The 23,133-nt window shown below is 43.6% G+C and overlaps 1 protein-coding gene across 8 annotated transcripts in view; it reads right to left on the reverse strand.

Annotated features, from left to right (window-relative positions):
• The window catches only part of MPV17L (MPV17 mitochondrial inner membrane protein like), a 71,542-nt gene that overhangs the window by 25,799 nt on the left and 22,610 nt on the right, over nucleotides 1-23,133 (reverse strand). The window contains exons 1-2 of one of the 8 annotated variants that reach the window (XM_073566524.1): nucleotides 19,307-19,447; nucleotides 7,245-7,304 (exon numbers count right to left, since the gene is read on the reverse strand). The exons of 2 other annotated variants lie outside the window; for them this stretch is intronic. The gene's annotated coding sequence lies outside the window, so the exon portion shown is untranslated. Of the gene's footprint in view, nucleotides 1-7,244; nucleotides 7,305-19,237; nucleotides 19,490-19,666; nucleotides 19,746-23,133 lie in introns of those variants that run through there. 5 more of the 8 variants (XM_073566525.1, XM_073566528.1, XM_073566526.1 and 2 more) reach the window with 5 other exon arrangements.

Consider the following 23,133-nt stretch of genomic DNA (forward strand, 5'->3'; position numbering starts at 1 on the left):
AAAAAAGCAGGTTTCTACTTCAAAAGCATTAGTTTCCTTAACATATAGCTTAATCCACAACTTTAAAGATTATGGAATTGCAAATAAAGTGCATCTTAAAAAAGATGAAGGAGATTCTCCGAAGGTAATTGTGGTAATTAATGACTGCTAGTTGACCACCCACAGCTATTCAATGTCATAGGACAGAAATAAATACAATATTACATACATACACACCATCTATATATTACACACACACATAAAAATATCAAATGTAAATTTTTCGTGAAGAATCAACAATAAGTGGGACACAAATGTGAAGTTGAACGAAAATTAATGGTTATTTTAAATTTTGGTGGAAATTCAAAAAACTGAAAAGTGGGGCGTGCAATATTATTCGGCCCCTTTAGGCTAAGTGCACACGTACTTTTTTGACCTGCGGATTTTCCGCGCAGAATTGAAGAAATTCGCAGGTCAAATGACCTGCATTTTTCCTGCGGATTTCTTCTTTTTCTTGCGGTTTTCCCCCTGCGGATTTGGAGAATGGAGCAGGGGGAAAACCGCACAAAAGAAGTGACATGCTGCATATTTTGAACCACAAGAAAACCGCGCGGAAAAATCCGCAGCGCCTGCACAGCGGGTTTTTTTTTTTCGATTAACATGCTACTGTACATCACAATGCGGATATGCAACGTTTCTGCGCGGTAAAATCCGCTGGAAATCTGCATCATGTGCACATGGCCTTACTTTCAGTGCAGCAAACTCACTCCAGAAGTTCACTGTGGATCTCTGAATGATCCAATGTTGTCCTAAATGACTAATGATGATAAATATAATCCACCTGTGTGTAATCAAGTCTCCGTATAAATGCACCTGCTCTGTGATAGTCTCAGGGCTCTGTGCGAAGCACAGAGAGCATCATGAAGACCAAGGAACACAACAGACAGGCCCGTGATACTGTTGTGGAGAAGTTTAAAGCTGGATTTGGATACAAATGATTTCCAAAACTTTAAATATCCCAAGGAGCACTGTGGAAGCGATCATATATAGGAATATCATACCACTGAAAATCTACCAAGACCCGGCCGGCCGGCCCCTGGGCCGCATCCGGCCCGCCCACTGCCTGTGACTGGACCACGGAGGGGTCCGGGACTTCTCTGGTTCATGCTTTCCTCATGAATCATTCATGAGGAAAGCAGGAAGCAGAGGAGTCCCGGCAGACGCGGCGGTGAGAGGAGCGGACCTCGACCTCCTGAGAGTGGCACAGTAACATTGCCTTTAGCGCACCGCCCACACACCAACTGGTCGAGGCTGATGGGGGGGCGTGGTCTGAGAGAGGGCTGCGTAGATGCCGTTGGTGGTGACTGCTTGCAGCAGTATACATCACACCATGCCTCCAACTCTGTGCTAAAACGTGCGGGCGTGGAGGCGTGGTGTGATCTATACTACTGCAAGCAGACCAGTGACACTGTGGTGCAACATAATAGCAAGCTTTTTCAAACACTGTTAAAGTTAACAATTAAAGTGAACAATTGCAAGCTGGTTGCAGTTCATCATCTCATCATTAAATAAAGATGTAATTAGGTCCCTCCATATTTTCATTGTATTTTAAATCTTTGCATTGTTTAACATACTGTTTGTTTATGAAAAGACAGCATATGTATATTATATACATATATAGTATTGGGTACAACTGAGTTAATTATTTTAGTCCGGCCCTCTGACACCATCCCAATTTCTAATGTGGCCCCATGGCAAAATTAATTGCCCACCCCTGCTCTAAACTTTCATCTCAAACAAAGAGAAGACTGATCAGACATGCAGCCAAGAGGCCCATGATCACTCTGGATGAACTGCAGAGATCTACAGCTGAGGTGGCACAGTCTGTCCATAGGACAAAAATCAGTTATACACTGCACAAATCTGGCCTTTATGGAAGAGTGGCAAAAAGAAAGCCATTTTCCAAAGATAACCATAAAAAGTGTCACTTAAAGTTTGCAACAAGCCACATGGGAGACACCCCAAACATGTGGAAGAAGGTGCTCTGGTCAGATGAAACCAAAATCTAACTTTTTGGCAACAATGCCAAACGATATGTTTGACGTAAAGGCAACACAGCTCATCACCCTGAACACACCATCCCCACTGTCAAACATGGTGGTTGCAGCATCATGGTTTGGGCCTGCTTTTCTTCAGCACGGACAGGGAAGATGGTTAAACTTGACAGGAAGCTGGATGGAGCCAAATGCAGGACCATTCTTGAAGAAAACCTGTTGGAGTCTGCAAAAGACCTGAGACTGGGACGGAGATTTGTCTTCCAACAAGACAATGATCCCAAACATACAGCAAAATCTACAATGGAATGGTTCACAAATAAACGTATCCAGGTGTTAGAATGGCCAAGTCAAAGTCCAGACCTGAATCCAATCGAGAAAATCTGTGGAAAGAGCTGAAAACTGCTGTTCACAAACGATCTCCATCAAACCTCACTGAGCTTGTGCCATTTGCCAAGGAAGAATGGACAAGAATTTCAGTCTCTCGATGTACAAAACTGATAGAGACATACCACAAGCGACTTGCAGCTGTAATTGCAGCAAAAGGTGGTGCAACAAAGTATTGAGTTAAAGGGGCCGAATAATATTGCACGCCCCACTTTTCAGTTTTTGAATTTCAACAAAAATTTAAAATAACCAATAAATTTCATTCAACTTCACAATTGTGTCCCACTTGTTGATTCTTCACCAAAAATTTACATTAGGTATCTTTATGTTTGAAGCATGATATGTGGGAAAAGGTTGAAAAGTTCCAGGGGGCCGAATACTTTCGCAAGGCACTGTATAGATACATACATACACACACACACACCGTATACACTTGAGTATTACCCGAGATTTTCAGCCCATTTTTTAAAGGCTGAAAGTGCACCTCTCGGCTTAGAATCGAGTTTTATACGCCAGTGGGTCGGCGGGGGAGGGGGAGCGAGGGTGTCAGATCATACTTACCCCCTCCTGGTGCGGTCTTTGCAGCCCCTGCTTCTCCCAAGATCTCCAGCGCCTGTATTCAGCGGTCACGTGGTAACGCTCATTAAAGTCATGAATATGCGCATATTCATGACTTTAATGAGCGGTACCACGTGACCGCTGAAGGAAGAGCTGAGGCACCAGAGACTGTGGGAGAAGCAGGGGCTGCAGAGACATGCCAGGAGGGGGTAAGTATATGCAACATTCACCTGTCCCCATTCCACCGCCGCACGCCGCTCTGTCTTCCGCGTCCTCTGGCTGTGATGTTCAGGTCTTAGGGCGCGATGACATGGTTAGTTCGCACCCTCTGCCTGGTCACTAACAGAGGACCTGGAAGACAGAGCGGCGTGCAGCAGTGGAACGGGGATAGGCGAATATCGCAGGTGCTGTGGCCCTGAGCCAGAGGCGACACCGGCACCTGGCCCCCAGCGATGAGAGGGGAGTATGTCTTTTTTTATTCGCAGCAGCATATGGGGCCATAACCTTTAGGAAGCAGCATATGGGGCATATTAGTCTATGGAGCATCTTATGGGGCCATAACCTTTATGGAGCAGCATATGGGGCATATTATTCTATGGAGCATCTTATGGGGCCATTATTAACCTTTTTGCAGCATTATATGGGGCGTATTTTGTATGAGCATCTTATGGGGCCATCATGAACTGTATGGAGCATTATATGGGGCTCCTGATTCAATATGGAGATTCAAAAACATTTAACCTACTGATGTCTCAATTAATTTTACTTTTATTGCTATTATTACTTTTGAAATTTACCAGTAGCTGCTGCATTTTCCACCCTAGGCTTATACTCGAGTCAATAAGTTCTCCCAGTTTTTTGTGGCAAAATTGGGGGGGGGGGCTTATACGCGAGTCGGCTTATACTCAAGTATATACGGTATATATAGAGCTTGAACTCCATTACTGGTATATAGAATGTACTTATAAAATGAAGGTACTTAGCGCATAATTGGGCTTACATGAATTAGCCAATTTATGTGCCAAGTACCTTCATTTTTATAAGTATATTCTATACAGCATTAATGAAGTTCAGATTTCACATATTCACTGTATCCATACATATTAGCGCTAAGGCTGGTTTCACATTAGCGCTTTTGCACGCAGCGCATCTTGCGCTATTGGTCATATGTGCCATGCGCCCCTATGTTTAACATGGCGGGCGCATGGTCTAGCGTTTGCACGCGTTCATCAGCGTTTTCGTGCGCATGCGCTTTTTACAGGTGTGCGCCTAGAATCGCTAGACACATGTTGCATTTTTTGTTCCACCCAACCTCGTTAAAAAAATGCATGCGCTCGCGTGCGCACCGAATGCGCCAAAATAACACATTACAGTCTATGGGGTCGCTGGGTACTCCGGTTTCCTCCCACATTCCAAAGACATACTGATAGGGAATTTAGATTGTGAGCCCTATTGGGGACAGTGATGATAATGTGTGCAAAACATGTTAGCGCTTTATAAAATTAAAGATTATTATTCATTATTATTAATATCTCAGGTGATCAGCAGCAGCATTACAAGAGTTTCTCCTCCATTAGATAAGACATACTGACAGGCGTGAGGACGTGCTGAACTAATGTTTGGGCAAGTACAATAGTTTTCTGCATGTGGTATTCATGCATGTAATACATCCTTCTTACCGGACCGGTAGCACCTCCAGGGGACATACGTGTATACAAACCAGATTATAAAGCTATAGGTGAGCAAATCTGAAAAACATGTTCAGAAAGCACTCCTATATCTTTTTTTTATTAAATGTGTATACATGCATGTAATATAGTGTGAGTATATTACTAAACTCACCTACCACTGCATTCTCCGGAGTCCAGAGCAGTTCTTCTCTGCTTCTCAGTGACATCACCAGAATTGCGGCTAGCCGGATCACTCTATGCTCTATGTATGAGACGGAAATCTCTTTTATAATGTAATTCTATGGTGCTTCGTCCTGACGCTCCATACACTTACATTGTAAAAGCTACTTCTGGATTACACAAAGCACAATGTGATCCGGAGAGTCTGCAGAGCAGTGACGTCACTGAGAAGAGGAGAACGGAGCCGGATCCTGAAGAGAGCATCACTAGGTGAGTATATTAATCCACTCACACATTTAATAAAAAAAATTATATAGGAGTGCTTCTTTCTGAACATGTTTTTCAGATATGTTCACCTATAACTTTATAATCTGGTTTGTATATATATATATATATATATATATATATATATATATATATATATATATATATATATATATATACACACACACACACACACCCCTAGATGGGAGAGCTTCTTTTAATCTGCATCTTTAGTTTTCTTTTCTTTTAGTTATACTCGGTTATAAATATTTTTTTGTATATAAAAAGGTTCATCTTGTAAAAACTAAAGCCAAGTATTGGAAAATGATGATTACTTACTGGTAATCGAATTATTGATAACCACGGAGAGGACCATGGAGAGGATCCACCCCCATGGACAGGAAACCCTACAGCTTTAAAAAGCAGAGCCCCCTCCAAAGCTTCAGTATTTTTACAGTGCATTAGAGGACTTCTTTTTGGTTATTGTAGTAGACACAACTATATACAAGCTTTGGTAGCACATGGCACGCCCATGATATACCACCACACTCCATACACAAATACATTTGTAGCTTTTTTTTGTGACACTCTGGGAGTCAAATGTGAGCCATCTACCAGAAAAGAGTGAGAAGGGAGGGAATAAGGAAGGGAGCTGTCAGTTCTGGAAAATCGAATTACCGCTAAGTAATCATTTTTTCTATTCCCAACAGGGACCACAGCTTGTAAAACTTTTCTCCCAAAAGTAAGATTATCAGCACCTAAATTCAAAATATTAGAAAAAAATTATAAGATGAAGACCACGTGGCCTCCCTACAGATTTGTTCGAGAGGCATTAGCTCTCTTTGCCCAAGATATTGAAACAGCCCTTGTGGAGTGTGCTTTTAAATTATCGGGAGAGGGGGGCTCCCAAGGTGTAGGTCAGGACAATCCCTATTCTGACCCATCTGGATATGGACCCTTTGGATGCTGCCTGCCCTTTTCTGGGACCCTGAAAGAGAACAAGCAGGGAGGTAGACTTTATGAACTCTCCTGTTGACTAAATACTGTAGGAGACATCTCCTGAGGTCTAGGGTGTGAAACTTCGTTTCCCCTTCATTTTTAGGGTTATCATAAATAATGGCAGAACCATCTCCTGGAACCTATGAAAGGTTGATACTACCTTGGGGCGGAAGGCTTGGGCAGGACCGAGTAAAACCCTATCTGGCAAGAATCATGTAAAAGGGTTGATTCACCGACAGTGTATGTAGTTCACCAATCCTCCTAGCTGATGTAAGGGCTATTAGAAGGGCAGTTTTCAGTGTCAACATCCTAATTGGGCATTCCAACAGAGGTTCATATCGAACCCTGGTTACGGCCTTCTTTACTAAGTTTAGGTGCCAAGAGAGGTTGAGGACATATATTGGAACGTCTCACCTCTTTATGGTGATCAGCAACATTCCAGTGAAAAAGGGCCCCCAGCGCTGCAGCATGGACTTTTAGGGTACTCTTTTTCAAAACCTTTTTCCCATACTCTTTGTAAGAACTCTAGAATAGACACCCAAGGTACCAAGTTTTTTTTTTTTTAGTGGGTATGACCCTGAAAAGTCTTGGATTTTTCTCCATACTCTAGCGTAAATATCTGTTGCAATTTTTTTTTCTAGAGTTCATAAGGGTGATTGGATTTTCCACGCAAACTTCATTCCGTGAAATTGAGACCCCCTCATATTGGGATGTAGCATGGGTCCCTGGGATAATAGCTCTGGGATCTCCAGAAGTAGCCATGGATCTACCACAGCTAACCAGTATAGCCAGGGGAACCAAGTTCTCCGAGATCAAACAGGCGGATTATTAGTATCACTTTGGCTTGGTCTGTGCAAATTTTCTTCAGCATTATTGGAATTAAAGGGATCGAAGGAAATGTATAAGCTAGTCCTCCCGGCCATTTGTGGAGGAGGGCATCAACTTTGTATGGAAGGGTTTTTTTGGATTTAAGGAGAATTTTTTTTGTTTGCTCTGCTTGCAAATAAGTCTATTTGTGGTCTCCCCCAGCCATCGGTGATCTTTTGGAAAACTCCAGGGTTTAGAGACCACTCCACCTGGTCTATCAAGTGATAACTGAGGTACTAGTGCTTCTCACAAAATTAGAATATCAAAAAAAGGGAATTAGACCTACCAGTAATTCTATCTCTAGAAGTCCTACAGGACAGCACCATAGAGGTAGTCCTTCCTTGACCTATAGCGAGACAGAATCACAGATAGGTTAAAAGGTCCAATACTAGATATTTTCTATGATTCTATATATTATCTGTTTGCATATAATATATTCTTTGTTTGTAAAATGCTCAATAAAATAGATTGAACATAAAAGGTCCTTCCCTCCTCCACCCTCCAATGTTTTTTCAAAGTACCACAGGATGATGGATGGAAATGGTCTAAACGCGCCCTTACAAACACATATGCAAGAAACCCTTTAACGGCTCATATCAATCTCGAGCCAAGGCAATTTGATATATGAACGATCTGCCGGAAGATCGATCTTGTGTAAGCCTAAAGACAAACATAAGGGAGAGAGATAAGGGTGCTGTCCTGATGGACTTCTGGAAACACAATTACCAGTAGGTCGAATTCCCTTTTTCCACTACGTCCCTCCGGACAGCACCATGGAGAATACCAAAGAAAAGGTCCCAGGGTGGGTACAGAAACCCAAGGACCAAAATTCCAGGCAAGAACAAGGCTAGATATAGTAATGATCTGAAACAACAAAAGAAATATAGATATCTAAAGAAATCCACAAAGATAAATCACAAAACGAGAATGCTGGGTCTGGGGGAAAATGTGTGTAAATGGGTAAGTAACTGACTTAGTGACAGAAAGCAGAGGGTGGTTATAAATGGTATATTCTCTAACTGGGTCACTGTAACCAGTGGGGTACCATGGGGGGTCAGTGTTGGGAACTATTCTCTTCATCATATTTATTAATGATGATCTGGTAGAAGGTTTACACAAAAAAATATCGATATTTGCAGATGATGCAAAACTACGTAAAGCAGTCAATACAAGAGAAGATAGTATTCTGCTACAGATGGATCTGGATAAGTTGGAAACTTGGGCCGAAAGGTGGCAGATGCAGTTTAACAATGATAAATGTAAGGTTATACACATGGGAAGAAGGAATCAATATCACCATTACACACTGAACGGGAAACCACTGGGTAAATCTGACATGGAGAAGGACTTGGGGATCCTAGATAATGATAAACTTACCTGGAGCAGCCAGAGCAAGGCAGTGACTGTCAAGGCAAGCAGGATCATGGGGTGCATTAAAAGAGGTCTGGCTACACGTGATGAGAGCATTATACTGCCTCTGTACAAATCCCTGGTTAGACCGCACATGGAGACTGTGCACAGTTTTGGGCACCAGTGCTCAGGAAGGATAAAATGGAACTAGAGCAAGTACAAAAGAGGGCAACAAAATAAAGGGGATGGGGGAACTACAATGCCCAGAGAGATTAGCAAAATTAAGATTATTTTGTCTAGAAAAAAAGACAACTGAGGGGCGATCTAATAACCATGTATAAGTATATAAGGGGACAATACAAATATCTCTGCGAAGATCTGTTTATACCAAGAAATGTGACGGTCACAAGGTGTCATTCTGTGCGTCTGGAGGAGAAAAGGTTTTTCTACCAACACAGAAGAGGATTCTTTACTGTTAGGGCAGTGACAATCTGGAATCCCTTGCCTGAGGAGGTGGTGATGGCGAAGTTGTGGGGTTCAAGAGAGGCCTGGATGTCTTCCTGGAGCGTAACAATATTGTATGTTACGGTTCTTTAGAAGGACGTAGATTTGGGGATTTATTCTGACAGAATATAGGCTGAACTGGATGGATAAATGTCTTTTTCGGCATTGCTAACTATGTAGTGAGAGTGTGATATGTCTATAATGGCAAAATTCAGTACTGTTAGCACCACGCCGGAGTCCTGCTCTGACAGGCAGGGTCTCCAGCGTGTCTTCACTCACCCGTGCTGCGGTCAGTTCTTCCCTTCCCCATGCGATGCAAGCTTCCAGCCAGTCCTCTAGTCATGTCCTTAGGGCGTATGCACTCCCGCCCTCTTTAAGGGTCAGTGCGTGCACTTGCCATTTCCTCCAAAGCCAATAGCTGTGGGACATTATGTACACTGCTCAAAAAATAAAGGGAACACTTAAACAACAGAATATAACTCCACGTAAATCAAACTTCTGTGAAATCAAACTGTCCACTTAGGAAACAACACTGATTGACACTCAATTTCACATGCTGTTGTGCAAATGGATAGACAACAGATGGAAATTATTGGTAATTATATACACACTCAATAAAGGAGTGGTTCTCTAGGTGGGGACCTCAGTACCCATGCTTTCTGGCTGATGTTTTGGTCACTTTTGAATGTTGGTTGTGCTTTCACACTCGTGGTAGCATGAGACGGACTCTACAACCCACACAAGTGGCTCAGGTAGTGCAGCTCATCCAGGATGGCACATCAATGCGAGCTGTGGCAAGAAGGTTTGCTGTGTGTCAGTGTCCAGAGGCTGGAGGGGCTACCAGGAGACAGGCCAGTACACCACAAGACGTGGAGGGGGCCGTAGGAGGGTAACAACCCAGCAGCAGGACCGCTACCTCCGCCTCTGTGCAAGGAGGAACAGGAGGAGCACTGCTAGAGCCCTGCAAAATGACCTCCAACAGGCCACAAATGTGCATGTGTCTGCACAAACAGTTAGGAACCGACTCCATGAGGATGGTCTGAGGATCCACAGATGGGGGTTGTGCTCACAGCCCATCACCGTGCAGGACACTTGGCATTTGCCACAGAACACCAGTATTAGCAAATTCGCCACTGGCGCCTTGTGCTCTTCACAGATGAAAGCAGATTCACACTGAGCACATGTGATAGACGTGAGAGTCTGGAGACGCCGTGGAGAGCAATCTGCTGCCTGCAACATCCTTCAGCATGACCGGTTTGGCAGTGGGTCAGTAATGGTGTGGGGTGAAATTTCTTTGGAGGGCCACACTGACCTCCATGTGCTCAACAGAGGTAGCCTGACTGCCATTAGGTACCGAGATGAGATCCTCAGACCTCTTGTGAGACCATATGCTGGTGCGGTCGGCCCTGGGTTCCTCCTAATGCAGGACAATGCCAGACCTCATGTGGTTTGAGTGTGTCGGCAGTTCCTGCAAGATGAAGGCATTGAAGCTATGGACTGGCCCGCCTGTTCCCCAGACCTGAATCCGATTGAGCACATCTAACACATCATGTCTCGCTCCATCCACCAACGTCATGTTGCACCACAGACTGTCCAGGAGTTGGCGGATGCTTTAGTACAGGTATGTGAGGAGATCCCTCAGGAGACCATCCGCCACCTCATCAGGAGCATGCCCAGGCATTGTACAGTGGGGAGGCCATACAGGCACCTGGAGGCCACACACACAATACAGAGCCTCATTTTGACTTGTTTTAAGGACATTACATTCCACTTTAATTTTGTGTGACTCCAAATCCAGGCCTCCATTGGTTAATACATTTGATTTCCATTGATGATTTTTGTGTGATTTTGTTGTCAGCACATTCAACTTTGTACAGAACAAAGTATTCAATGAAAATATTTCATTCATTCAGATCAAGAATGTTATTTGAGTGTTCCCTTTATTTTTTTGAGCAGTGTATATATTGCTTCCTTCACACTGCGGAGGTGCCTGAGCAACCATCCTGTTTTACAGTCTAAGTTGTGTAAGGTTGCATACCAGTCCCTGTTGCACTCTTATGCAGACTCTGCCTGCTGCTCCTTCCAGTCTGTCCTTTGGGTCCAGCTTCTGCGCGTCCGTTGGTTTGTCCTGGAGTGGCACCTGGCGTTCATCGGGATCCAAGTCTAACCTCACCATCAGTGGCTCTAGTCAACAGTCAGGTGTTCGCTTAGTCACGCCCTCCAGGCTCTCCACTGTCTGTGGCACAGTGGTTCCACAAACCACGTCCGTGACAAGTATCAATGTGGTAAACAAGATATGTAGCAGAAACGGAGAGTGAAACACACACACGTTGTACCCCAACAAAGATAATGAACCACAGTGAATAATCGTTATTGTGATAGATACTTATAAACACTGCAGCCACGGAATAGGCCTTAAAAAAACCTTATTGCCCAGCAAAAGTATGGTGATAGCCACAGTACAATGAAGACTGTACAGACCAATAATTGGTTGCATGTGCTTAATAATACAGGAATGTTCCTTCATCGGTCCTCTTGGGTTCAGATTAAACCTTGGTTACAGACCAGCTTGCCATACTACACGGAGACCTGCAGGACAGAGACCCTGGACTGCTGGAAGATCAAACAATAACAGTTAGTATATGTATAATGGTCAGAGCATTGGGAAACATACCTTACTCATCCTGAAGATCAAGACTATTCCGAATCCTTAGATGTCTAGGCCTCAAGAAAGGGCTGGATATTGTTGAAACTAAGGAAATACTCCATCTGGTAGGAAACATCTGCCATTACCTTCTCAGTGATATTTATACACCCAGACTGCCATGGAGCCAGAAACCCTACTCTATAGCTAGAAGAAAGTAGGTTTCTTCCCATCACAGAAGGTGATTATCTACTGTGAGACAGTGGGACTATGAGTTCTCACCTGTAAGAGTCCTGGATACAGATTCTTTATCTTAGTAGTCCTGACTGCTGTACGAGCAGCAAGTATGGGATCCTCTGCCACATGACACAGTGCTGCTGTTTTGCGACAAGGTACAAAGAAGGCAATGATTCTGTCCTTAAACATAATACAACAAACCTAATGTAAGAGAATCTGTCTACCGGCTGTTGATCAAGGAAACTAGTCTGATTGCCGTATGTGGAGTCAGGAAGAATTCTCTCTTTCTTTCTTTCCACCTTGTGGGATTTCTTGCTCCCAGAACAGTAGTATGTCCTTTTATAGGATGAACCCAAAATATGTATGTCTCCCTTCAAAGTTAACTATGAAAGGCTTACCTTTAGCACTCAAGGCAGTAGCTCACTTGAGAGTTCTGTTCTAAACAGAAGAAATACTAAATTACTAGGCCAGTCTGTGCATAGCTGTTCCTTTGGCTAAGACCAGTTGCAAAGAATGAAGCAACAGAAGCTGAATCTGGGTCCAGAAACATGAGAACTCTATAACCGAAGTTGGGGCCCGAGACAAAATGTGAAGTGGTAGGCCAATGATACAAGGGGCTGCCACGCTGCCGGAGTGACGAGGTACAAGTCAGAAGGTCTAAGCCAGAGGCAAAAAGGCACAAAGCCACAATGCCAGAGGTACTATGAAGCACAGAAGAACTATGAAGTACAGAGGCACCACAATGCACTATGATGCACAGAGGCACTATGAAGCACAGAGGCACCAAAGCACTTTTATGCAATATGATGCACAAAGGCACCATGAGGCATAGACAAACTACGGCCATGCTTGAAGGTGCCAAACAAGAGACCAGGCCCACAGTTACATCCAACAGAACATTCTATCAGAATTCAGGATAAACCTCCATTCTGAATAGTACATCTCATTTGTCAGACTGACCCCACCTGAAAGAGCTAATTAATAAGCCCCAGTTGAAGTGCAGTCTTCATGGAGACAATGTGCGGTATTAACACCATGTGCCTCATATGGATGGAGTAAAGTTGCAAAGAACAGTGAAACATTTGTTTATTAAACCAAAAAATGAAAACATGCTTCACAAAAGTCACGCTGACGCCCAATCATAAGGCCCTGTGCAGATATGACATGCAACTAACTGAAGTCAAATCATGAGCTGTATCCTGGACACAGGGCCTTACGCCTAGAGGTCCAAGGCCTAGCTGTGTATATGTGAAATCAAACCTCAGCACATGGGGCTCTAGGCCCAGCTTTGGCACCAAGGCATGAGACTAGCACCAGCCCATAGGCCTAGGCCATCAACACAACATTCCACCGTGCACTTACCTGTGCTGGCTCCATACCTGCTAAAAAAAAAAAAAAAAAAAAAGGGGGAGCTGGTAATGCCAAGAGCCCACCATGGAGGGAAGCATCACATCAGGAATAATGCATTACTGCCGATGATGCACAGGCTGGCTGTTGGCTGAGGGACCTCACTCAGAGAAGAATCGGCCACGGACAGCTTGACAGGGGGAAGGGAAGGCCAAGACCCCCCGATCCCCTTGAGTCCGTACTGGTAAAGCAACTGATGGCTGAGGGCCCTCCATTCAGAGAGTTGTTGGCTACGGACTGCTTGAGAGTGGGAATGGAAGGCTGAGACCCCCCGATCAACCTGAGTCTGTAAAATGTCCACAGGCTCTCTTCACTCTATGAGCAACCTCTCATACAACCATCCCCTGTAGGGACAGGAAAAACACTGGAGAGTGGAGGGGCCTTTTAACCGCTCTGTGATCCTGTCCCGCTATAGGTCAAGGAAGGACTACCTCCATGGTGCTGTACAGAGGGATGTAATGGAAAGTTAATTTATTTCAGTTCTTCAATACAAAAAAGTGTGGCCTGTGTCAATGACTGCCTTATGGACATTTGTCAAGTCAGCAGTCTTTCCCATGATTGTGGAGCCTACTGAAATGAACTAAGAGACATTTTTAAATGCTTAGGAAGCCTTTGCAGGTGTTTTAGTTTATTATTCTGATTTACTGAAATAATGACTTTTGGGGTTTCATTGGCTGTACGCTTTAATCATCAACATTAACAGAAAAACACTTGAAATAGATCACTCTGTGTGTAAGGACTATATAATATGAGTTTAACTTTTTGCATTGAAGAACTGAAATAAATTAACTTTTTGATGATATTCTAATTTTGTGAGAAGCAGCTGTAGTCTGCCTCTGAATTCTCTTCCCCTTTTAGATATTATGCCGATATTGATGTTAAGTTTACTTCGGCTAAGGTTATTCTCCCCCTCACTTCTGTCATGTCTCTGTACATCTTGCCTCCTTGTTTGTTTACATATGCCACTGTCGTTTTGTTGTCCGGCAGCACTTTCACATGGTGGCCTCCTATGTGTGGTAGGAATTCTTGCAGAGCCAGCCTGAAGATTGCTAGTTCTTGCCTGTTTGAGAATGAATCTATTGGATCTTGAGACCATCCCCCCTGAAAGAATTTGCCATCCATGTGTGCTCCCCAGCTGAAAGGACTTACATCTGTGCTCACTACTTTGGAAATCCGGATTTCTCATGGAACCCCCTGAAAAAGACTTATTTTGCATTGCCATCATTTTAAAGATTCTATTGTATCTTTTGAGATAATTTTTTGCCTAGATTCCCCTTTCCTTTTTCTCCTTCCTTCAGTATCTCCCACTGGAATGTTCTCAAGTCACAGCAGGGATGCATAATGTTAGGGTCCTCGGGATTGACATAGCCTTCTTAGGGTAGTCACCGGGTTTTTGATTAATTTAGACACCAACTTGCAAACATGAGGAACAGGATTGTGCTTCGGGGTGGCCCGAGGGCAGGTCTTTCCTTGGTTTCTCTGGCTTAGAGCAGGAAGATGAGGCTGTGTGCACACGCTGCGGATTATGTGCGGATTCATCCGCGCGGATTTTGTAAAATCCGCAGGTCAAAAGACCTGCGGTTTTACCTGCGGATTGCTCTGCGGTTTTGCCCTGCGGTTTTTCATCTCCTCAATGGAGGAAATGGCAAACCGCAGGAGAATCCGCAGAAAGAATTGACATGTCAATTCTTTCTGCGGATTGAAAACCGCAGATAATCCGCGCGGAAAATTCCGCACCGTCTGCACTGCGGTTTTTGATTCCCATAGGGAATCATGGTACTGTACACCACAGCAAAAACTGCTGCGGGTCCGCAGCGGCCAAAACCGCTGCGAAACCGCAGCAAAATCCGCAGCGTGTGCACACAGCCTGAGACTCTGCCTACAGTCCTGCCCCGGAGCACGGCCATCTCATTAAGTGAAAACTTCTAACACTGATTACATAAAAAGGATTTCATCACCAGGTATCATTAATCAGTATAACGGCGCCGACCTGACACTGTCTGTAGGTTACTGTGCACAATCCTGCTGACAGGGGCACTTTAGTAGGTGTAGAAAATCTGCAACAACAAAATCTCACTAAAAGCTCATTGTGGGACCATACCCTTGGAGTATGTTCAAATTAGGCTCTTCACGTCTGATGACTTACTGTATTTTTCAAACTATAAGACGCACCTAGGTTTTATAGGAGGAAATTCGAAAAAAAATAACTGAAGCAAAAAATGTGGTCAATTCTGTACTTAATATCCCCTATGCTGGTAAATATGGCTCCCTCATCCCTAGCCTGGTAGGAGCAGTCCCCCTAATCCTTATCCTGGCAGGAATGATCGCCCTCATCCCTATCTTAGTAGGCAGGGTCCCCATCTCATCCAAGTATGCAGGGCCTTGTCCCAGTCCTGGTATGATTGGCCCCATCAGAAAAGATTAAAAATAATAAACCATTACACTTATCTTCCTCTGCTCCCCCTCGCAGTATCCTGTCTGGTGCCAGGAACTGCTTAATGCTTGTAACCAGCGCATGGCAGGGACGTCATGCGCTACTCACAAGCAGAGCACAGCTGCCAGAATATTTGCTTATTTATTTTTCCGTCAATATGGCCATGTGAGGGCTTCTTTTGTGCAGGACGAGACTCATTTCATGCTAAATAAAAACCCAGATAATGGTATATTATCCCAAGGTATAAAAAGCAAGCCAGCAGCGTCACCAAAGATCAGGGAGCCAATGTGTGGTATAAAGACTTTATCCCTGATATGGGTTTGATCTTTCCTTCTGTCTTATTACATTTTGTGAGACCCGTCTTCTTTTTTCAGGATCTGGGCTGGGAGAGGGTTTTTTTTTGCGTGTTGAGCTGACGTTTTTATTGATATCATTTAGGTGTAGGTACGATGTTTTGAGCGCCAGTTATTGCAATGTTGTGGCGACCAAAAACCATAATTTTTTCTTGTTACGATGTTTACTAATCAGATTAATTCTAATATATTGACAGAGTGAGTGAATTATGAGCACGGCGACACCAAATGTGCATTTTTTTCTGTTTTATTTTGAATGGGGCAAAAGGGAGGTGATTTGAACTTTAATATTTTTAAAAACGTTATTTTTACTTGATTCAATAGTAAACCTGCGATCTTCTAATTGCTTGTGCTACAAAGAATGGCTGCAGCACTGCTATGTTTAGAATAAATGATCGCTTGCTATGAGCACCGGCCACTGGGTGGCGCTCATAGCAGATCGGCTATGACAACCACAGGGGTATCCTGCAGACACCAAGTTGTCATGCCAACCCATCAGTGCGACACAGTTTGTGACATTCCTAGCACGCTCATGTTAAAGGAAACCTGTCACCTATTTTTCGCGTATAAGATGCCCACCGTCATCAGGGGCTTATCTACAGCATTCTGTAATGCTGTAGATAAGCCACCGATGTAACCTGAAAGATAAGAAAAACAAGTTAGATTATACTCACCCAGGGGTCCAGTCTGGTCCGATCGGTGTTGTGGTCTGGTACGGCGCCTCCCATCTTGTAGCGATGACGTCCTCCTTCTTACTTCTGCCGCGGCTCCTGCACAGGTGTACTTACTCTGTCCTGTTGAGGGCATAGTAAAGTACTGTAGTGCGCAGGCGCCAAACCTCTCTGACCTTTCCCGGCGCCTGCACACTGCAGTACTTTACTATGCCCTCAACAGTGCAGATACAGTACGCCTGCGCAGGAGCGGCGGCAGACTTAAGAAGGAGGACGGCATCGTATGAAGATGGGAGGTGCCGGACCAGACCGCGACAACCACCGCCCCCGCTCCCCCGGTGAGTATAATATAACGTGTTTTTCTTATCTTTCAGGTTACATCGGTGGCTTATCTACAGCATTACAGAATGTAATAAGCCCCTGATGGTGGTGGCTGCAGCTCATAGCCCAAAAATGGGGTGACAGATTCCCTTTAAGTGCTATCAGAGACTGACAGTGGCATTTTGCATGTTAACAGCTGTGGGTGGATCGTGGTTCCACCCACGGCGGCTCTTAGGGGCACATGTCACGAGCTGGAAAAGATGTAGGCTCATCGCCGGAGCCAGCAGCAAAGGGAGAGACCCGACATGCTGTACACGCACATGTTGTGAAGTGGTTAAACAATGAAACAATTGGTTCAAAATTAAACAATTTAAAAAAAAAAGAAATAAGCAATACACATTTGATATCGCTGTGTTCAGAAATGTCTGATCTATCAAAATATAAGATAAATTAATCAGATTGGTAAATGGTATAACGAGAAATAAAATCAAACCGCCAGAATTACGTTTTTTGTTTTTGTTTTTTTTTGGTCAATGCAACATTGCAATAAAATGTAATAACAAGTGATCAAAACATCATATCTACACCAAAATGGTATCAATAAAATCGTCAGCTTGGTGCGCAAAAAATAAGCCTGCACTCAACCCTGAAATATGAAAATTATTATGTTAGGCCTGGATCACACTTCCGTTTTTTAAAATCCGTCTAAATGCATCTTTTTCCTTTAAAAAACGGATCCGCCATTTTTTTTGAGGATCCGTTTTTTTGTCCCATAGACTTCCATTAGCAGCTACCGCGGATCCGTCAAAAAAATTGATCCGTTTGCGGCAAAACGGAAACGGATCCGTTTTTTCACACTTTGATGGATGCATGCGGATGCCAAAAAACGGATGTGTGAAACAGGGCTTATGGGTCTTGGAAAATGGCGGCAAAAGCAAAAACCTTTTCATACAAATTTCTGATTATTTTTTTTTACCACTTAAATAAAAACCAAACTCTACATGTTTGGTATCTGCGTACTCGTACTGACCTGGAGAATCATAATGGCAGGCCAATTTTCCCATATAGCGAACATGGAAAATAAAAAGCCCAAAGAAACCATTGTGGAATGCACTTTTTTGCAATTTCACCGCACTTGGATATTTTTTCTATTTTACAGTACATTATATAGTAAAAATCAATGGAGTCATTCAAAAGTCCAACTCGTCCCTCAACAAACAAGCCCTCACATGGCCATAGTGATGAAAAAAGTAAAAAAGTTATGGAAGGGAAAAAAAAAAAAAAAAACAACATACGGTAACTAATAATCGCCTGGGGGGACAGGGTTCATTTTAGGTCCCAGCTCTGTCTGAAGAAAAAACAGACTGCCCACAATCCAACCTTTGGCCATGTTCACACAGTCAGTATTTTCCCTCAGTGTTTGCAAGTCACAATCAGGAGAGGGTGATAATACCGAAGTGGTGACGTGTCTCTATTACACTTTTTCTCTGACTGTTCCTCTCCTGGTTTTGGCTTATAAATACTGAGGTAACATACTGACCGTGTGAACGGGACTTTACAGAATGAGGCCGTTCACCTTAAGGTCACAGATGCCATATGGGCGCCGCTATTAATGGTAATAACTGTATTTTTCATTCAGGATTGAGAGTCCTCAGTGGTTGATACCTTTTAATGGCTAACTGAAAAGATGGTAATACATTGCAAGCTTTCCAGACTACTCAGGTCTCTTCATCAGGCATTGACTAATACAACATCTGAAGAGTCACATATTTATGCACAATACAGCCTAGAAAAAATGCAATAGATAAGACAAGTGACGTGAAGCAGAACTATCATTATGGGGGAGTGATAGACAGTTATGGCCTTAACTATTGGAACAGTTCATAGATAAAGAGTGTGAAAGTTTTATTATCCTCGGATTGGGGTCTGGAAATCAGCCATTAAAAGGTATCAACCACTGAGGACTCTCAATCTGAATATTCTTCTATCTACTGGCTAACACGGTACAAAGATATACATCTTTCCTGTATTTTTCATGACATTCTATGAATTGATGTGCAATATAAACCAGACGTCACACTGATGACAATACTGATACAAATAAAAAAATAACGACTGTATAATGATTCGCGATAACACTGTGTGACCACAGCCTGATGGAGTGGAGCCGATCTGTCTCGGTATAGCGATGCCCTAGGGATGGCGTCACACAGACCAGGCCGGTGATTGGCATGTCGTCATGTAGGTATGATCCTACAGTGTATACCTGTATTCTCCGGAGATTTCCTACCTGACATCACTATTAATATTTCATCACTGATGGCAGAGCACAAACAACAATGAAAGAACACACATTACCAAGAGGAGAAAGCAGCAAGGGCTGGACAGCTGCCAGCACGGAGAACATGGTGGCAGGGTGATCGTTACCTTTACACTATGGCTCATCATACAGCAGACTATGCGGGGAGGGGAAGGGGCAGCCGCTTACTGTAGCACTGGCCGTCTCCTCTGCGCATGTGTGGGCTCACCCTCCCTAGGGCAGCTCCTTCCAGCGCTCCAGCTCAGCCTTCCCCCTTACCATAGTACCACTAATAGTCCCCCTTTACCATATTACTCCTAATAACATGTCCCTGCATGGCAGCACTTTGTGCACTCACACCACCGTTCACATTCATCATTTGCACCAGGTGTTTTTTTTAAGTCGCTGTTCTTTTTTGTCTTGTGGTATTTGCTGTCATTTTTTACGCCAGTGCATGGATTTTTCGAAAAATGAGAAATGGTCTTTACTTTTGTCTTTAGCCTTCTTTGCAAAATCGAGAAAAGAAATTGTGCCAAAAAAAACAGGAAGGAGAAGCAAAACTAGCAGAAAAAAAAGCACAAATGGTGCAATGAATCAGCTGCAAAGTGAAAGCCACAAATGAGCTGCTTTGGAATTAACCCTTTCATGCCATAACCTGTTTTTTGCCTTTGTGACAGGCGAATTTTTTTCATTCTGACCACTGTCCCTTTATGAGGTAATAACTCTGGAACGCTTCAACGGATCCCGGTGATTCTGACATTGATTTCTCGTGACATATTGTACTTCATGTTAGTGGTAACATTTCTTTGATATGACTTGCGTTTATTTGTTAACAAAATGGAAATTTGGCAAACATTTTGAAACTTTTAAATTTTATGCCCTTAAATCAGAGAGTGGTATCGCACAAAATAGTTACTAAATAACATTTCCCACATGTCTACTTTACATCAGCACAATTTTGGAAACAAAATTTTTTTTGTTAGGAAGTTATAAGGGTTAAAATTTGACCAGCGATTTCTCATTTTTACAACCAAATTTACAAAACCATTTTTTTAGGGACCACATCACATTTGAAGTGAGTTTGGGGGGTCAATATGACAGAAAATACCCAAAACTGACACCATTCTAAAAACTGCAACCCTCAATGTACTCAAAACCACATTCAAGAAGTTTATTAACCCTTCAGGTGCTTCACATGAATGAATGGAATGTGGAAGGAAAAAATAAACATTTAACTTTTTTTCACAAACATTTTACTTCAGATCCAATTTTTTTTATTTTCACAAGTGTAAAAAGAGAAAATGAACCACAAAATTTTTTGTGCAATTTCTCCCGAATACGCCGATACCCCGTATGTGGGGCTAAACCACTGTTTGAGCACACAGCAGAGCTCAGAAAGGAAGGAGTGCCATTTAACTTTTTCAATGGAGTATTGTCTGGAATTGAGATTGGACGCCATGTTGCATTTGGAGAGCCCCTAATGTACCTAAACAGTGGAAACCCCCCACAAGTTACCCCATTTTGGAATCTACACCCCTTAAGGAACTTATCTAGATGTGTGCTGAGCACTTTGAACCCCAAAATGATTCACAGAAGTTTATAACATAGAGCCATGAAAATAAAAAATCATATCTTTTCCATAAAAATGATATTTTCGCACCCAAATTTTTATTTTCCCAAGGTTAACAGAATAAATTAGACCACCAAAGTTGTTGTGCAATTTTTCCTGAGTACACCGATACCCCATATGTGGGGGTAAACCACTGTTTGGGCACACGGCAGAGCTCAAAAAGAAACGAGTGCCGTTTGACATTTTCAATGCAGAATTGGCTGGAATTGAGATCGGACGCCATGTCGCATTTGGAGAGCCCCTGATGTACCTAAACAGTGCAAACCCCCCACAAGTGACCCCATTTTGGAAACTAGACCCCCAAGTGCTTCACAGAAGTTTATAACGTAGAGCCATGATGATAAAAAATCATTTTTTTTTACAAAAATGATCTTTTAGCCCCCATTTTTTTATTTTCACAAGGGTAACAGGAGAAATTGGACCCCAAAAGTTGTTGTCCAATTTGTCCTGAGTATGCTGATACCCCATATGTGGGAGAAAACTACTGTTTGGGCACACGGTGGGGCTCGGAAGGGAAGTAGTGACGTTCTGGAATGCAGTCCTTGATGGAATGGTCTGCGGGCGTCATGTTGTGTTTGCAGAGCCACTAATGTGCCTAAACAGTGGAAACCCCCAATTCTAATTCCAACCCTAACCCCAACATACCTCTAACCCTAATCTAAACCCTAACCATAACACTAACCAAAACCTAACACCAACACACCCCTAACCCTAACCATAACCCTAACCACAACCCAAACCCCAACACATTCCTAACCCTAATCCCAACGCTATCCCTAATTTTAGCCTCAATCCTAGCCCAAGCTTTAGCCCCAACCCTAACCCTAACTTTAGCCTAACCTTAGCCCTAATTTTTGCCTAACCCTAACTTTAGCCTAACAGTAACCCTAACTTTAGCCTAACAATTGTCAGGATCCTGACAGCGCCGGCGTACAGCCCTCGCTGAGCAGGGACTCATCAGTGCTGTAGGGGTCCCGGGGACAGTAACAGCTGGAAAGTACAGATGCACAGGACCTGAATGCTGAAGTATTAGCAAGCAGGCACGGGACCTACGGTCATGTGACCACAAGGGGGCGGGGCTTAGCGTCCTGCTTGCTAAGATGGAAGAACACTCAGAGTCGGGCAAACCAGAGATCAAACACAATATGGGCGAACAAGGTACAGGAGGGACAAGCAGATGGGAGGTCAGACGAAGCCAAAGGTCATACACAAGAGAGCGGTGCTGTACAAAAGGGACGAGCAGAGAGCAGTCGAGTCACAAGCAGAGGGTCATACACGAGAGGACGGTGTGGTACAAGAGGGTCAGGCAGAACTCGTAACAAGGACAAAACCAGATCACAACCAAACAAGCAACAAGTTATCAGGCACAAGGCACACGTATACAAGAGGTCACTTAACTCAGCCGAGGGCAGGAGTGTAACTGACACCGGACCCAGGTCCAGGGAGCATTAAATAGCCGCCCTCTGCCAGAGAGAGTCAGAAATAATTAACCCCCTGTCTGACCAGGACGGGCCAAAGCGAAACCCCGTCCTGGATCATGACAACAATAACCCTAACTTTAGCCTAACAGTAACCTAACCCTGACAATAAAACTAACCCTATCAGTAACCCTAACTTTAGCCTAACAGTAACACTAACAGTAACCATATCTTTAGCCTAACCCTAACAGTAACTCTAACTATAGCACTAACCCTAACAATAACCCTAACTATAGCACTAACTCTAACCATAATTATAGCACAGCTGTGCCAGGCAGCGATCTTGTCACACAGTAATGCTGTTTCTCCTCTGATCTCCTGTCAGTGCGAGATCAGAGGAGAAGTGGCGTTACTATGAGTCAGATCGCCGGGAAAGCTCGTTGCTACAACAAGCTTTCTCAGCTAGCTCTCTCATTGGCTGCTGTGACGCTGACGTCATCAGGACCTGAACCAATCAGGTCTCGATGAGGACAGTGGTCGCAGCAAGCATTGTGCGCTGGGATCCCTGCATTTTAAGGTACGTGGGGGTCCCGGGGGGGCAAAAAACCGCCGACAGTAGATAAACGTCGGCGCTGCACAAAGCCCAGCAAGTGCCGACGTATATCTACCATTGGCGGTCTGGAAGCGGTTAAGGAACGAGATGAAGAGATGAAGGGTTTCTTAGCACTTCTAAAGAGGATCTTTCACCAGCTTGAGCCTGGTAACCCGGGCACATCATGGGATAATGGCTGCACAGCTGAATGAAATGTATGTCATAGTCTCTAAATTCTCCTCTTCATTGCAGAGATATTAGCTTGTAAAGTTTAGGCTATAATTTATAATAAGCCCATGGGGCATTAGATGGGCT

Source organism: Dendrobates tinctorius, unplaced genomic scaffold, assembly GCF_039654945.1.
Source record: "Dendrobates tinctorius isolate UK_male_01 unplaced genomic scaffold, ASM3965494v1 ptg000018l, whole genome shotgun sequence".
Lineage (NCBI taxonomy): Eukaryota > Metazoa > Chordata > Amphibia > Anura > Dendrobatidae > Dendrobates > Dendrobates tinctorius.